The sequence below is a fragment of the Phodopus roborovskii genome, unplaced genomic scaffold (assembly GCF_943737965.1).
Source record: "Phodopus roborovskii unplaced genomic scaffold, PHOROB, whole genome shotgun sequence".
Lineage (NCBI taxonomy): Eukaryota > Metazoa > Chordata > Mammalia > Rodentia > Cricetidae > Phodopus > Phodopus roborovskii.
In genome coordinates, this window is record NW_026126665.1 from 924394 (window position 1) to 942500 (window position 18107).

An 18107-nucleotide genomic window follows, 5' to 3' on the forward strand; every position below is an offset into this window, starting at 1 on the left:
AGTCCCTTCCCTTTAGGAGACAATGGGGGAAACTGGAGGCACCATGGTCTAGGGCCTAGGACTAGAAGGAGGTGATAGCATGCAGAATAGAGTCTGGCATTCTCACTCTTCTATAAATATCTGCTGAGTCCAGTTGAGTGGAAACCCACATGTTAATCATGTAATTACTAACATGGGCCAAAAGTGTCTTGAAGGGTTGGGAGATATGGAGGCATTGTGAAGATTCCCTGAAGAGGTAGCTAGGACCCACACATAGGATGAGGGGTGGTGAGAGATGGAAGCAGTGGCCTTCAGACCTCTAGGACTGGGACAAGGGCTTGTCTGTGGTCAGGGAAGCCCTTAAAGGACACTAGCCCAAGAGAGATAAGCAGGGTGGGACAGAGATGGAGAAGACAGTTGGCTGGGGAGGTAGGTCATTGCCAGGATTGAGAAACCCCAAGGCCATCTTTTGGGTTTTGCTCATGTGTAAGAAATCACTGAGGTGATTGGCAGAGGCATGAAAGATCCAATCTGACATCTTCTCTGTGTGAGCATTGGTATGTGGAAGCCAGAGGACAACGTCAGCTGTTATTCTTCAGAAGCTTGCCACCATCTTTTTTTTTTTTTTTTTTTTTTTTGAGACATGTCTCTCTCTCTTTCCTAAAACTTGACAAGTAGGCTAGAAATACTGGCAGTAAGTCCTGGAGATCCACCTATTTCCATCTCCTCAGCATAAGGATTTCAAGCACAAGCCATGGCACCCAGATTTTCACATACATTCTGGGGATTGAACTCAGGTCCTCATTCTTGCACAGCGAGTCTTTTATCTACTGAGCCATCTTCTCAGTGCTACACATCCCCATCAGGCTCCTGAGTAGAGAAAGGACAGTAAGAAAGTAAGGGACATCAGGCATTCTTGAGGCAGAAAAAGTGGGTGTTTGAGTCAATTTTGAGGTCACAGTTAGAAGCCAATCAGTAGGATCTAGTAATAAATTGGCCATAGTGAGAGTGGAGAGGAAGAGGCTAAGCATGAGTTCAAGGAGGCTACTGTGTGTGTGCCAGGGACTATGAGGAGAGGACAGAGACAGGTGAGGAAACAGCCATCTTTAGATAGAAGATTCTAGAAAAGGTAACACCATTTGAAATAAAATATCCTGTGTACCTCTTTATTTTTAGTGTGTCTCTCATGGGTGGGTGGCTTTATCCTCTCCCCTTTCTAAAGTCGGAATCTAGGTCACTTTTTTGCTTCTTGTCTGATCATATCTGAGAGGGATCAGCATCTCACAGTTACTCAGACAGAAGCTAAACACTCTGAGAATCATGCTGGCCTGAGAGATAGAGAAGCCCTGACAAGGAGGAAGGAGAAAGAAGCAGGAGCAAGAATCAAAATGGGAGAGACAAAAGTACAGAACTGAGAAGGGACAACATGTGCAGGCTGTGGAAGATACAGAGGACAGAGGAGAGGAGGGAGAGACTGGTACCAGCTGGAATTCACATGGAGTCTGTGGCAAGACTTGGAAAAGGTCAAAGCAAGAGAAGAAAGTAAGATTTTCTCTATACAAAGATGACTTAGTGTTAAATGAAACAGTTGTGAGAAGCATTTGGGAGACAAAAAACACGGGTATCAGTGATGATGGGACAGCAGGGGAGTTGGGGCCAGCTCCTTGGTTCTCAGGGCACTTTCTCCCTGAGGTTTATCTATACTTGCAGGAAATCCCTGCAAGTCACTGCTAGGTGTAATCACACACCCACATGCACACCTTGTCAATATTTCCTAAGTTTTTAAACAGAGTAATGGTACATTACATTTGAATCCCAGCACTTGGGAGGAAGAGACAGGCAAGGGCCAGCTTGATCTACATAGTGAGTTCCAGGACAACCAGAGATACAGCCAGACTGTCTCAAAAACAAATAAACAAACAAAAACCCAAACCAAACATTTAAAAAATGAAATGTCTCCTAAGCTGTCTATGACCTTATTGTGAGTCTGAGCCAAGAGCAAACTTCCTGGTGAAAAGTCAAACAGCCTTCAACAAAGGGGCTTCTCAGCCAGCAAGGATGGGCCAGAGACCCAATAGGCTAGGGAGAGGGTGAAGAAGAAGCAGCCAGGAAGACAGGAGACACCCCCAGTCCTTCACCACAGCCTGCTGTCCCAGAGAGCCTGACTCATTCTGCCTTTAATTCCTTCAACAGAAATACAAGGGGAAGGGGAAGAAGACCACTCTAGGACCAGCTCGGGCTCTCCTGGGCCCCTTGATTTGTGTTTCTCAGCTGACACCATCATGCCCAGGCAACAAGATCACAGGATAAATAAGCCCTACTAAGGGCTGAAGTAGTGGCGCAGGATTGTAGTTCCAGCACTCAGGAGATGAAGGCAGACTGATCAGGTCCTGCAGGGTTACATAAGGAACTGGAGGCCAGCCTGGACTATAAGAGACTTTTTTTCTCAAAAAGGGAAAGAAAATAAAAAGAGAAAGGATGACCCACACTGAATAGCTATTTGACTCAAAGAATTTTAGGAATATATTATTTTGTACCAATACTATTTTGGAGTTGGGGATGTAGCTCAGTTGGTAGAGGACTTGCCTCAAATTCATGAAGCCCTGAGTTCCATCCTCAGCACTGCATAAACTGGGTGTGGTGATGAAGGGAGCAGGCCAAAGCACCGTGTCCTAAATGCTGTCATTTTGATTTCAGACTTCATTATACATGTAGGGTGAAACAAAATTCAGGTTTCCAAACCCTAGCTGGCCTTCCCATAGCTGACCCAACTCCTCCTTACACCATAGAAATAATCCTTATGAATCTTAGTTCTTTAGAAACATTATAGCTATTCCCAACAACAGAAAGAACAAATTAATCTGATTGGTTGGACTGACAGGCTTCCACTGTATATTGGTTGACAATGATGCAACATTCAAGGAAGCCCCTAATCTCTAAATACTGATTGGTAAAAAATGTAACTGTAACTTGTCAACAAATGTTTGTGATTTTTGTGATCATAAATCCCACATCTACCCTGCTCAGGGTTGTCAAGAGAAACAAAGCTCCCAAGTCTTTTTCCTACAGACATGATTAATCAGTGACCCATTTATGTGGTGAAGTATTAAAATCTTTGGAACTCATAAGTTTTGTCTCTCTCCTTCATAATCGACTAGGTGTAACAGTGGCACATACCTGTGATCCCAGTGCTGGGGAGGTAGAGACAATAGGATCAGAAGTTTAAGTCTAGCCTGAAATAAATGAGACCCTGTCTCAAATAATAATAGTAACAATTATAATAAAAAAAACAACAGAGATACACATACACATAACTAAAAATAAATAAAATTTAAATAATTAAATACATAAGCATGTGACATACTATCATGCAAAATTGATCTGTGGGCTTTCAGAGAACAAGGACTTGAGCCCACTCTCACAGGGACTTGGTTGTGTAGAGCCAAGCCCTTTCTGGAATGTGGTCTGGCCTCTTTGACATTGGTGGAAAAGTTGGAGAAACACCACAGAATTCCTTAACACCTGCAGTTCCCCAAGGTGACCCTGCACATGGCTGTTGCTATGTGTCAATGGAGCTGCAGGCTACATACAGAAGTCACCTGTCTGTGCTGCAGGCATAGAGTCTGCAGATGCCGGCCAATAGCAATCGCTCCAGAAGAGTGTCCCCTAACCCTTCCTGTTATTGCTGCCTCTTGTTGTTCAGAGTAATCCCTATCACCCTCCATTCCCACTGGGCCAGAGCCAGCTCCTGTGGACTTAGGTCAGCAGGTGAGGACATGGAAGGGGGTTGCCAGACCTTGTCCTGACCAGTCTATTTTGGCTCTGGCTTTCCCTGCAGTGCCCAAGTTTACCACCTTTGTCCTTTGCCCCTTGTCAATAAGTACTAGTGGTTCTAGGTTAGGGTTGGCTGAGGAGCACACATGTGGGATGGGGGTGAGGGGCTGGAGGCAAGGGGTACAGCCCAGTGTGGTCTAAGGAAAGGAGGTGGGAAAGAAGAGAGTACACATGGGAGAAATGAGAATGCTCATGGGCTATTGTCTTTCCTGCTGTACCAGTCAGGTCCAGTAGCGCTGCAGGGGCACCAGCAGCCCTCCAATATAGTGGGCTTGGGGCAGAAAAGGAGACTTGCACTCATTCCTCAGGAAGTTCAGTATGAGGGAGATACAGCTTATTCTCAGTGAGCCCCAGCCTGTCTTCAGGGAGCACTACTAGGACAGGATGGCACCGGCCAGGCCTTCTGAACCCCTACTCTTGTCTCATGCACCCCAGGAACTCCTGTCTTTGCTCTGGATTCCTATAAACAAAGGTTGGAAGTCCCAGGAGCTGAAACACTTTTTAATCACCCACTTTACTGTCTTTCTGTAGGGTGACTCAACCTTAGGAAAATCACAGCTCTGGAGTGAGCCCAGTAAGCCTGAGATGCAAAGCAAAAGGGATAGTTAATGAATGAGGATCTATTGAACAGTCTGGGAGGCTTCAGGGCCTTGTTCAACTGCTCACCACAGCCCCTGGAACCCTTGCCAGAAGCAATGAAGTGAGCTGTGACTAGAGGACACCCAGTCCACAAGAAGCCCCACTGCAGAGCTGGCTCTAGATTCAGGCAGGAGCTCTGCACAAACACAAATGTCCAGCCATGTGGCCTGGTGGGCAGACTGAAGGACAAGCCTGTGGGAACACACACAGGGAGAGTTGTGCAAGCCCCGTCTCAGTTTTAGATTTTGCTCTAGTCAGCCACACCTGACTCTCAGAGCTGCCATCACACTCTCTTCTGAGTTGGGATATTTGTGGGTATTTTAAGTTCTCATTTGAACCCTGAAACCTCAGGAAAAGGTGTTGCCTGGAGCAGAATGGACTTGTCTCTGAAGAGAACTGGAGGGGGATTGAGGGTGTGCCTCAATTGGTAGAACGTTTGCCTAACATACATGGGACCATGGGTTCAATCCCCAGCAGGACTCATAAACTGGGCATGGTGGGAAGCACCTGTGAGCCCATAACTGGGGAGATAAAGGCAGAAGGATCGGAAGTTTAAGGCCATTGATGATGGTAGCCTTCCTGGATACATGAGACCCTCAAGTGGGCAGTGGGGACAAGAGGAGAGGAAGGAAAAGAGAAAAACAGTGTCCCAAATTTCCAAATTTCTTAGCAGAAAGTGGGGGGAAAACATACAGGGGACTTTAGTCCCCAGTAGTGAGAGAGGAGGACACTTCTCTAAGATGAAAGGGACCTTTGAACCCACCTGAAAATAAAGTTCTGGGCAGGAAAGGGATTGTTTAAGGTCAGAAACAGTGTTGGGTTTGCCGCCAGAATTCCTTGGCTCCCTCCCTTTGCTTGACCCTCTGCCCTGGCACCTGAACCCTGGGCTCTGGGCCAGGCTGAAACCCATAAGGAGACATGATGTTCTGAGCTTCTCTAGTGGGCTGAGGTGGGGTGGGGTGGTGCAGGGTATGGCAGGGTGGCCATGGTGGTGGCTAACATACTCTGCCCAAGATGGGCATATTTCATTACCAGAAGACCTGGCCAGGGCTGGCAGCTGCTGCAACCCAGGAGAAAGTGTACTTTGGAAACCTTGAATGAGATCCCCATCCTGCTCTTAGATAAGTTTCTAGGATACTCTATCCTGGCCAGCAGGATAAAAAGTCTCAGGCTATCTCTTTCCCACTGAGGCACCCTAGGCTTACTCAGAGCTGGCATCTAGGCATGAATGGGGGCTCCACCTGGATGTCCCTACTGTCTCCACCTGTGATAGTATTCATAGGTGGCCAAAAATTATATTACAGGTTACCTATCTGATTGTTAAGTACCCAATAACCCAGTGAGGTGGCTTACTATTATTGCCATTGTTTCAAAAGACATTGGGACATGAGAATGGCAATGACCAGCCCAGATGTCACAGCAGCACCTGCTAGAGCTGAGACTATTCTGCTCTCAATCCTTGCTTTTCACTGCCAAGGACCCAACTGCTGCATTCCTCAGGTGGGGGGGGGAATGCTTAGGCACTGGGCACAGGAACCACACCCTTCAGAGAAATTATAGTGGCTACAAGTGCCAGGGGCCTGGGACAGGACCCTTCAATTGGCCATAGCAGAAATGTGTGCTTTACCTGTTTGCCCTGTAGGTAAGGGACAGGAGCTAACATTGGGCAAGAGACACATCTACTGGGCGCCAGACTGGGCTACCTACTTGCAAAATAAGGATACTGGTATCTGGGAGATTACAGGAACAGACTTTACTGGGGGTTACAAAGGCTCCCTTGGATGTGACTCACCCAATGTGCCCTTAGAAACACTCATGAAAACACTGACACCCTTTACTGGTTTGCCTGATGATACTGGTCAATATGGTCTAGCTAGCTTGATGAAGGACAGTCCACACAACACACGGAGGCTGAGCTGGTTTCCTTCAGCATTCCCAGAATGCTGAAGGAACAGCCCACAGGACAACAAAAGAAGGAGTATGACTTATTCAAGGTCAGCCAAGGATTAAAAACTCAAGACTGGAGCCTGATCTTAGGATTCTGGCATGATCCTACCTCCTTCATACTGGCCTCCCAAACATATTAGTGAATAAGTGTAACTGTAATGAAGCACTTGGTGTAGATCAGCTTACAAAGAAGAAAGGTTTAGTCTGGTCCATAGCCTCAGAGGGTTCATTACTTGCCTGCTGTTTTGGGGCTTGTGTCAGCACAGTGCTTCATGACAGAGCACCTGCAGAGGAAATTTAAACTTTCTACTACTTCTCAATAGCACTCTGGCTAGGGACCAAGCCTTTAACCCTTGGGTATTTGAAAAATATTTCAGATCCAAGCTATAGCACCATGAAGGTGAGTTGCTAAAATCATTGCTAACCTGCTTTTCGTGGTATTTTGTTTGTGAATGTTAATGCATGTTGGGTATCCTTTGCACTGTAGTCTGAACTAGTAGTCAGCATGCTTAACAAAAGCTCAACAAGGAACGAGGCTGTGAGATGTACAGGAGACCTTTATCTAGCCCAGTCCCACTAGACTGGTTTCTCCCTGTCCACTGGGTCCCCGCTGCTGCTTATAAGATAATCACTCAGAGACTTAGTATATATTTATAATTGTTTGTCCAATGGCTTACTTAGGTTTATTACTGACTAGCTCTCTCTTATATATTAACCCATTTCTACTAATCTGTGTATCACCACATGGCTGCATCTTACCAGTGATGCCCTGGTATCTTGCCTCCCCAGTGGCTACTTGGCATCTCTCTCTCTCTCTCTCTCTCTCTCTCTCTCTCTCTCTCTCTCTTTCTGGATTTCCAGCCTGGCTTTACTCTGTTTAGCCATTGGCTGAAACAGCTTTATTCATCAAAAAATAAAAAGCAACACATTTTTGAAGCATACAGAAGGGCATCCCACCTCAGTGACAGAAATGTAGAAATGGAAGGGGAGGTTGGGGTCAAGAAGGGATAATTGGGGAACTAAGGGTTGGGGACCAGGAGGTGGCATTTTAACAACAGGAAATGGAGGGACAAGATGATTTGAAAGCAGGTGGAGAACTCATGGGAATGGTGAGAAGGTCAATTGAAAACATTATTAGACTATCTCTCCTCCCTGGGATGAGGAGCTGGGCCTGGGGTTACTGCAGAGACACACCACCACCACCACCAAGAAGGCTTCTTTGAATTGTGCTGGGACAGATGGTGTCCTTGAAAGCATGAGGATCTGAGTTCAATCCCTAGAACCCACATTAAAAAAGCTGAGTTTCAAACCTTGGAATAATGGCTGAGGTGCCCATTTAACATACCAAAGCAGACCCGACACCAAGTTCTCCCAGCATCTCTCAGTCCCTACCTGTTACAGGACATGGCTGGCATATCCCATCTTCCTACCCTAAACTTCTCTAGCCTGGGAGCTGGGCTGCCTTCCCCCAGCAGCCCTTCCCTGCATAATCTAGACATTTTGATTACCTTTCCTGTTTTGGGCCTCCTGGTTGCTGCACCTGCCCCTCTCTCTGCCCATCTCCCCCTCTCCTCACAAGCTCATGTCCACTCTGGATGCTCTCCCCTGAGCACTGAAGTACACACCTATAATCCCAGCACCAAGGAGGGTAGAAACTGGCAGATTTCTGGGACTACCTGGTCCTCCCAGTCAGCAAGTTCCAAGCCAGTGAGGTGTCTTGACTCAAAACACAGGTTCGAAATGACTCCGGGATTGCACACACAGGTAAGTAAGTACAAGCAAACACACACACAAACATACACACTCACAAGCACACAAGAATAGAGAAAATAAGACAGTTGAGGAGCCTCGATGAACATCTCAAGTTTTTTTAGATGCCATAAGCCGCCAGTAATCTCTTCTCTCTGTAATCCTGCTCTCTGTGAAAGTGTCCAAGCCTCATCCCCAAGGTAACTAAACTTGTGTCTTTTTGTTTTCATTCATTTTTGTTGACATCACCCACTTGTTCCTCCATCCACCTGTAACATGGAGCCAAAGGCATGAAGCCAGAGAAAACAAACCAACAAACTATAAAGAAGAGACACTTAAATGGGAAATGGGTATTATTTTATTCCCTGAGTGAACTACAGCTAACACTTTGATGAATGTCTTCCTGAATGTTCCCTCCCTCCCTATTTCCCTCCCTCCCTCTGTTTTTTTTTTTTCCTGAGAAAGTCCCAGTTTTCCCACCTTGACCTTCCAAGTAATCACAGGCATGAACCACTGCACCAGTATCCTTGCTTTGAAGCACCTTGGACACCCAGAGAAAAACAGGTCTGTGGATCTAGGCAGGTCCAGTTACAAGTTCATTTGCATATATTAATCCTTTAGGCTTATTTACATAAGTTGCCTTGGAACCTGGTCCAAACACTCATAATTCTAGAGGACAGGCAGCCCTCCAGCTTTCAGGTACGCCATGGAGCTCTGCTCAAGACTGGCTTAGCGCTGGGAACTGTGGATTCTCTGTGTGCTCCATTCCATCTCTCTGGCCTCTCCCCATGCAGCTGCCTTAGTTGTGGGCTCAAAAGCAAAGTCTTAAACTTGAGTCTCAAAAGGACTGGATGCATTGCTTCTGTCTGCACCCAATCCACTTTGGGCTGTTCAGCCATTACCACAAAAAGCCACCTCATAACCGGGCAGTGATGGTGCACACCTTTAATCCCAGCACTCAGGAGGCAGACTCTGATGGATCTCTTGTTAGTTCAGGACCAGCCTGGTCTACAGAGTGAGTTCCAGTACAGCAGAAGTATACACAGAGAAACCCTGTCTCAAAAAATCAAAAAAGAAAGAACAGAGCCACTTTGTGCCTAGCATGCCCCATTGACGCCATGCTCTAGTAGGTTTCCCTGGACAGATTAAGGATTTAGGATGTTATTAATAGTAGCTGGCTACTTGGGAGGCCAGAAAGTCCACAGGTTTAAGGCCAGCTTGGGTAACATAGAAATACTGTCTTCTAAAACTAGATAAATAGTAACTACCACTCACTCACTGGGCACCTTCTCCATTCCTCTCCTTCCTATGTTATTAATTTTCATAGGCACATCCCGGAATGTTCCTAGATTCCACTTTATAGACAAGGAAACTGAGGCACAGGGGTGCAAGATAATTTGCCTAAGGTTATATGTTGAGATAGTTTAAAACCTATCATTCTTCCTACTTCCCAATTCTGTGATGTCCAAGGAAAGATGTGCTCATATGTCAGTACCAGTCAGGAGTGTTACTTAACCCACAGTAGCCAGTGTTACTGGAAAAGTCCAGTCTGCTCATGACCTGAGTCACCTGTTGTTGAATATTGCCTTCCAGAAAATCTTGAAGGTGTCTAACCCTTATACTGAAAGCAATTCTTATTGATTCCTGGTGCAAATAGGGTCACTATGGAAATCAGTGTGGCTCTCCAGAGAGCAGCTGTGAGGGGTAGCAGGGCATGAAATAGAAGGAGACCCTTACATGTCCCTCAGACTGGGTACTGCCTTAGTTATATTCTATGACCTGGGAACTCTCAAATCTCCTCACCCTGACCCAGTCCTAGGCTCTCAACATGCCTGCAACTCCCCATACCCACCCCCCCACCCGAGTTTGCCAGCTTGTCCCTTCTCTGAAGGATTAATATATGCAAATAAACAGGAAGTTTCCTCAGATCTGTTTTTCTTTCTTTCTTTCTGTTTTTAATAATTTATTTAACTTTATTTTATGTGCATTGCTGTGAAGGTGTCAGATTCCCCGAAACTGGAATTACAGACAGTTGTGAGCTGCCATGTAGGTGCCAGGAATGGAACCCAGGTCCTCTGGAAGAGCAGCCAGTGCTTAACTGCTGAGTTATCTCTCTAGTCCCCCAGATCTCTTTTTTTTGTGGATGACCAAGAAGCTTGCCTTGTCCCCACATCTTCTGAATTCTGAGAAGGGGACCAGGAAGAGATCAGATCCAGGGTCTGTCTGCTTTGTTCAGCCCTATGATGAACTGCAGTGTCTGGGCAAGGGTCATGAGTAGCCTGTGTAGAACAGCCCTGAATGTTGTGTGCATCCTCATGGAATAGAGGCCACACCACTGAGGAGTCCTGAATGGGTTGGAGGAGTTTCAAAGAAGTTTCAAGGGGGGTGCTGTGATAAAGTGCCTCCTAGGGTTCCATTCCTAGCACATGACAAAATGGGGGGGGGGAATGAGGGCTTTGGCATCTTGGCAGATACATACCCCAGAGGCAAGAAAGGGAAAAGTGAGTCTGGTTGCCTAGTGGTATATGCTGGGACTATTCCACACATCCTGAGATGGGGGAGACACTGAGATGGGCTCATACAGTCTTGGGCCCGGCAACTGCGCTCCTGGCCAGGAAAACAAATTTGCTTCTCTGAGAAGAAAAGGGTAAAGAGAGACAGAGATGGAGAGACACCGAGACACAGACAGAGACATTGACAGGGAGAAACACATGAAGAAGAAAACCCAAGGACCAAGAACCAGGGTTGGGAGGAGGAGCCTTTTGGATGGAAAGGCTGAGGAGTGGAAGGTGGGGACTGAGGTGAGGGCAGGGGCCACAGGCTGGTCTGCTGTGAACTACAGGCAAAACACCCATTTGGATAAAAGGATTTAGAGCATTTAGATGGCTCTCTGCCCATTGTCCCTGGGGCTCTCGTTCCCCTATTCAATCTTTTGGTGCTGGAGCACCCCCATTTATCTCTCCAGAGTGGCAGCCTTTTATTTCCTTGTTTCATTTTCTGTGCTGGGGATGGGATGTGCAACAGGCAAGTGTCCTGCCACTGAGTTCTTCCTCCAACCCCACTGAACAAACCTGAGTTCCAGATAAAAACCAAAGCAATTTCCCCAAAGCATCCAGCTCATTCCTGCCCCTGAATCTTAGAAGATGCCATACCACCCATCGACAACACCTGGACTGGCCTCCTAGTCACTGCCTTTCCAGTGTGGTGTCATATGCCCAGCTCACATCAGATGCCTGCTTCTTTCTCTGGGTTTCTGTGTTGACTCACATAGGTACTGTGCTCCTGTCTACCTCCCAGTGTGTCTTTCTCCCACAGATGGCAAAGCTCTACAGATCTCAGCTCCTCAAGGGAGCTCTGCCTGAGCCTGGACAGAATGGCATGGGCTTAGCAAGTCCTTTCTATGTCTCAGAATTGAAGTTCCCTGCCTGCAATGAGTCTCACGGCCCACCCCTGTTTTTCTAGTCTTAAACACTGGCACACTATAGGTCCTGGACTGGTTCAAAATACCTGCCCTTCAGGGTCCTGTGCTTCAGCAGGGACCAGAAGTGTGTGGCACACACTTCTCCTTGCTTGCCCCATCATTACCCTTTCTGTTAATGGTAACTACCCTAATACCGAGGCTGTAGATTAATCCCTGCTGTGTGTGAACTTGATATAAGCCAAGTCACAAGTATGTCTTCGATGGAATGTGGTTTCTTTAATTCAACATGGTTTTGAGTGTCTTCCTAATTATTGCACATAATAATTACTCTTTCTTTTCTTCCTTTTGTTTTTGGTTTGTGTGCAGCGGGAGGAGTAATTTGCTTTAGAGACAGGCCTTTACTGTGTAGCCCAGGCTAGCCCAGAGCTCATGATCCTCCTAACCTCAGCCTTCCAAGAGCTGGGCTTACAAATGTAGGAAACAAGACCCTCATACTGTAATAAACAAAAACAGACTAGGGAATCCAAGGCAGCCGGTAGCTAGAAGTACATAATAAGACCCTGTTTCAAAAAAAAAAAAAAAAAAAAAAAAAAAAAGTCTGGCGTGATGATTTGGTACAAGACTGTTTTTTGATCCCTGATCTTGAGAGGCTTCTTGCCCTCTTTTACCCATAGGCTGGGACTTTAGAGAACCACAATCTTGGTTTTTTTTCTGGAAAGTCCCCTTCCCATCCTATTCGTTCAAGATGCAAAGCCTTGTCCAATCATCCCAGGTCTTGAGATGATTGCCTCTCTCTGAAGCTGTACCCAGTCATGTAGCAGACTGCCTGTAACTTCCCAGCATGTTCCAGCCACAGGATAGGGGAGAGAAGCCCAGGACCTGCTCCTTACTGATGAGCTCTGAGAGCACTGCAGACTGAACATGGAACATCATGATTTACCTCTTACACAGGCATGTGTCATCACAGCTTGGCTGCATCTTTCTGCCCATTGCTGTACAATAAGGCGACTTCTCCATTCTCACTGGGACATTTCTAGTGTCTCCCAAATCTGGGCTCTCCTGAGTTGTGAATGGTCGGTCTCATGCATGGTTAGCAGCTTAGGGAGTCACCATGTCCTCCAGCATACAAGTGCTCACCTTCAGAAACATTTCTAGATGCTTTCCCAAGTGGCTGCACACTTTTTTTTTCATTTCCATTTAATTAATTAATAATTATTTTGTGTGTATGTTGTACCACATGTGGAGTTCAGAGGACAACTTTCTGGAGTTGATGCTTCCCTTCCACCACATGGGTCCTGGTAATCAAAGACAAAATTCTACCTGCTGAGTTATCTTGCCAGCACCTACCACATGTTTTTATGTGCATTAATATGCACATAAAGTATGCACATGCATACTCCCCTGTGCACACATGCAAAGAAGACTGGTAATAGTGTTGAGTCAGGATCTGGTCAAGGTGGGGAGACAGAAATCTCAACAATCTACACCTTTAGAATGGAAGCATCTTAAAGATTTTATTTTTAATTATGTGCATAGGTGTGCTTACATGAGTGCAGGTGCCTGAAGAAGCTAGAAGTGAGTGCCAGATCCTCTGGAGTTGGAATGACATACAGGTGATGGAAAGCTTTCCAACTTGGGTACTGGGATCCAAACTCAGGTCCTCTGCAAGAGCAGCAAGCCATCACTCCAGCCCCTGAGTGGGAAGCATTTTGAAATATTTAGTGGTGTTGTTTTTTCAGTTTCAGAAGAATAGGGAGGCATCTCTGTAGGTGCTTCTGTCCTCCCTGCTTCCCTTAAATTCTCTGAGACAGTCTCCTGACTGCCCCTGAAGCCTGAAGCTCAAACCCCCTGACCCCCACTGTTGTCTGAGGAAGTAACAGCTATCAGGGAACAGCTTCTTCCAGGGAGTCCAGCTTCCAGGATAGGAGGTTAACAAAACAGTAGCTAACTACCTCCATAAATTCCAAGGAACTGTGGAGCTAAGGTGTGGCCTAGGCTCTGCTGACAATCTGGAAAGACTTGCTGGTTAGGAAGTCTGGCAAGGCAAGAGGATAAGCAAGAAGGGAAGGATCCTCAACTGTGGGTGCTGCTCCCTTTCTCCTTCCTTTCGAGAACATTCCACCATCTCCCTTCCTGTCCCCATCCTCATTACACACACCTCACTGTAAGAATACTGGTTAATTCTCACTCATGAATATCTCCCTCACCTAACCGCTGGGTTCTCAGCCCTGACCCATTCACGACCTGGGATACCTGTTTTTCCAACTGGAACCAAGGTAAGTGGCTGAGGCACTGGCCTGCAGGGGCCACCACCACTGGATGCTCTGCCTCCCTCAACCACAAGTCTTCTGGGTGTGGACAGCAGCAAGCACAGACTATTGCTGTTTCCTGGTGAGAATTGCTACTCAGGGTCACCCCTACAGGCATATAACTTCCTCCCAATTCACTCGTTCGTTCGTTCGTTCATTCATTCATTCATTCATTCAAGACAGGGGTTCAGGCAACTCGGGCTGTCCTCAAACTCACAATGTAGCCAAGGATATACTTGGTTTATGTTCCTCCTGTTCCTACAACCTGAGTGCTGGGAGTATAGGCATGCACCATGATGCCCAATTGATATAGTGGTTGAGTTTGAACCTAGTCTTTGTATATGGTAGGCAAGCACTCCTAGGCAAATGCTCTACCAACTGTAAACTCTGCTATCCTGACGTAGTAGATGCAGACCCTTAGCTGCTGGAGCTGCCTAAACACTGATAGAGGTGCCTAACTAAACTCCTGAAGGATGCCATGAGGAGGGAAGATCTCTTACTGATATCGTCTTTGTCTCCCTTCATAAGTATATTTGTGAACATGTGAACTCTCATTTGAGTCTAGAAAACTTTCAGCATCTGTCTGTCTATAATCTAGTTATTCCCACTTTACAGATAAGAACACTGAGTCTTATGCCACACCCATAAGGCCACACTCAGGTTTTATCTCCTTATGACCTGTCCATTAGCATGTGGTTAGCAACTCCTGGCCTCCACTCAGATTCTCCATCCATTCCCTATGTGGACCAGTGTGGCCTTGAACTCTGCCTGCCCAGCCTCCTGAGTACTGGGATTATAGATCATTTCGTTTGTATTTTAAAACAAATGTGTGGCCTTTGTAGGCGAAGAGGCTCAGATACCATACGTGGTATGGTGATGCATGCCTGTAATCTCAGCACTTGGAAAGAAGAGGTGGAGGGATCAGAGTTCAGGAATAACCTGAGTTATATAGCAAATCCCAGAGTAATCTCAAAACGGGGTTGGGGGTGAGGGAGTTGGGGATGGGGGGGGGAGTATGCTCAGAAGCAAGAGTGGGTAGAGCCTAGGAAGGCACCTAGGCAGGAAGGCTGCAGAGGTTGGGGCAGAGTGCCCAGAGGTCTCTGTTGGCATCTGCTCCTTGGACCACATAAATCTTGCAGTCATCAGTTCCTGGATCCCTACCTGACCAGCTCTAGTAAATGCTTAAGAGTGGAGAATGGCAGTAAGAGAATGGTTACTGGTGGAGCCAAGAGACAGGGAGCGTGGTGTACAAGTTCCAGAAGCACAGACACAGGCAATAGGTAGACAGTTCAGTGGGTAAATTATTGGCAAGTGCTCAGATTCCAAGACCCATGTAAGAGTTGGATCCAGCCGGGCATGTGTAATCCCTGTTGTCCTACAGAAAAGTGGGAGGTATGTGTACATGTAGGCAGAACACTGGTCCACATAAAATAAAAATAAACCTTTGAAAGTAAAAATCAACAAGGAGTATAGCAGAATGCCATTAGGAGTTGTGTTGTTTAAGTTGTTTTGTTGCCTTTTTTTTTTTTTTAAGAATGGTAGTATGGTTTCACTCTAGGTCCCTAAGTTAACCATTCTCTACTCTCAGGTTCTTGGTCATTCAAGAAGCATCAGATATTGACTGGTTACTTGAATAAGCTTTGTGCCACCATCACACAAGTGTGTTTTGCAGGCAGGACACCATTGTAGATCAAAGGGTTTGTAGCTGGGTTGGTGTTTACCTTTCTCCTTTGGTAGCATGCAGAGTACCTTCTAGTCCCAATAACACTAGCCCATATGGAGTGAAGGCTCTAGGTAGCCACCAGCCTTTGCCTCCCAAGTGTTGAAATTAAAGATGTGCCACCATGTTCAGCTGCCTGTTTGTTTTCTAAGGAGAGATAGAAAAGGGGAGAATCTGAATGAGAGGAGAGGTGGGAAGGAACTGGGAGGAGTTAGGGAGGGAAAGCTATTGTATGGAAAAAACCCTATTTTCAATTAAATTTTAAAACAAAACTAAATAAATAAAAAGAAATAAATAAAAACCAACAAGTTAGAAGATGAGGACTGGTACTCAAGGTTGTCCTCGGACCTCTATGTGTGTTTCTTGGCACGTGCATGCCTACATATGTGCACACACAGACATGTCACACGCACAACACATTAAAAAGGAAGTATAGCCAGGTGGCCGTGGCACGCACCTTTAGTCCCAGCACTTGGGAGTTCCAGGACAGGCTCCAAAGCTATAGAGAAACCCTGTCTCAAAAATCAAAATCAAAATCAAAAAAACAAACAAAGGCAAGTGTAGACTCTCTAAACTGAAAAGTGGGTAGTCTCCCTACTGCTCTGTTCTACTCCACAAGTGCCAGGAAGAGGCTTCACAGGCCAGGCTGGCAAAATCCACTCTAGTGTCCTGCTCTGAGTAATTCTAAGCATGTAAAAGTGAGATGGCCCAAGAGAGGAGCCCCACCCTCCCCAACCCTCAGTCAAATTCAGGTTGGTTGAAATAGGCCTAGGACTTGGCTTTGTGGCCATCAGCCTTCTGAGTGTGCAGTTGTCTGACCCCTCCCCTCTCCACTACCAACCCACTTGTAACCTAGCAGTTTGTCATTTCCCATCAGAGGCTCCTCTAAGGGCCCCTGCTTTCCCAAGCCAAATCACAGTCTCTTCTTAAGAACCACTGAACCATGAAAGCCAAGAATATCCCAGACACACAGAAAATGAGTCAGCTCTGCCTGAAGCAAACACACAAACAGGACCAATGTCCAAGGTTCACACTCCCCTCAATGTCCTGAGATGAATTTATCCTACAAATCATTGATATGCAAAATGGTATCTGTAGCTGTTCACAGAAACCTTGTAAATATCAGACAATAGTTGGAGACAACCTAAATCCCATCAATGGGGCACTGGTTCAAAATGATGGTGTAACTAAATAACAGAGCATCACACAGCTGTGTAAAAGAACTGGGGCTGTGCTTGTTTGCATTTTTGTTTATTTGCTTTTATCAACTAGGAAAACACCAACTGAGGGCAGCCTCCATCAGACTGGCCTGTGGGCAAATCTGTGGGACATTTTCTTGGTTGATCGTTGTGGGAGAACCCAGCCCCCTGTAGGTAGTGCCACCCCTGGACAGGTGATACTGGGGTGTTGTGCTGGTTGTTCTTGTTAACTTGACACAAACCTAGACATATCTGGAAGGAGGGAATCTATTGAGAAAATACTTCTGCAAGACTGGCCTGAAGGTAAGTCTGCTGGGGATTTTCTTGATTAATTATGGATGTGGAAATCCCCCACCACCTGCAGGTGTTGCTATCGGTAGGCAAGTACTTCTTGATAATACAAAAGTAGGCTGAGCAAGCCATGGGGTGCAAGCCAGTAGGCAGCACTCCTCCATGACTTCTGTTTCAGTTTCTAACCCCCTGGTTGCTCCCTGAGTTCCCATCCTGACTTCCCTTCAAGAAGGACAAATAGCTTAAGATGCAATAAACCCATCTTCTCTGAGTTGCTCTTTGGTCATGGTGTTGATCACAGCAGTGCAGAGGCAAACTAGGGTATGGAGAAATCTTTATGTATTGACAGAACTGCCTTCAAATTGCATATGGTGACTCGAAGTATCCCTTCCCTAGGGAGAGGTGAACAGCATTAGCTGTATCCTTATAAGGTCCCAACACAATTCCATCAGAGTTCACTCCTGAGAACCAGTAAATGTATTGGGTGAAGGATGACTGACAGGTGCCTGAGTGACCCTAAAGCAGTAGTGGTATTGGGAGGCCAGCATGGATGATGGCTTCCCCATAGCCACATAAATGGATCCCCTTGGCAGTTAACCTCTCCCAATCTATACTCCTACTCCTTCTGTGAGAGAATGCTAACAGTTCCCAGACCCAATGTGATGGCTTCTTCTAAACAGGCATGGCTGATCTGCTGAAGAGGACAGCTGTTTTGTTCATAGACAGGCTGAACCAGGAGAACAACTGTGAACTGGAGGCCAACCTGGACTACATAGTGAGATCCTATCTCACAACAATAAAAAACAAAACACACAAAAAAGATAATGTTGAAAAGGGAACCAAGACAGGAAGAAAAGGGGAAAAAATGTGTGTGTGTGTGTGTGTATGTGTGTGTGTGTGTACTTACTAACTTTTGCATTAGGTGAATGTAGAGCTTTTAAAAATGCATACTAAAACAGTTAAGCCCCCAAAACAGAGATCTTTCCCACTCCCAGGCTTTTTCCCATGGGTATTTATCC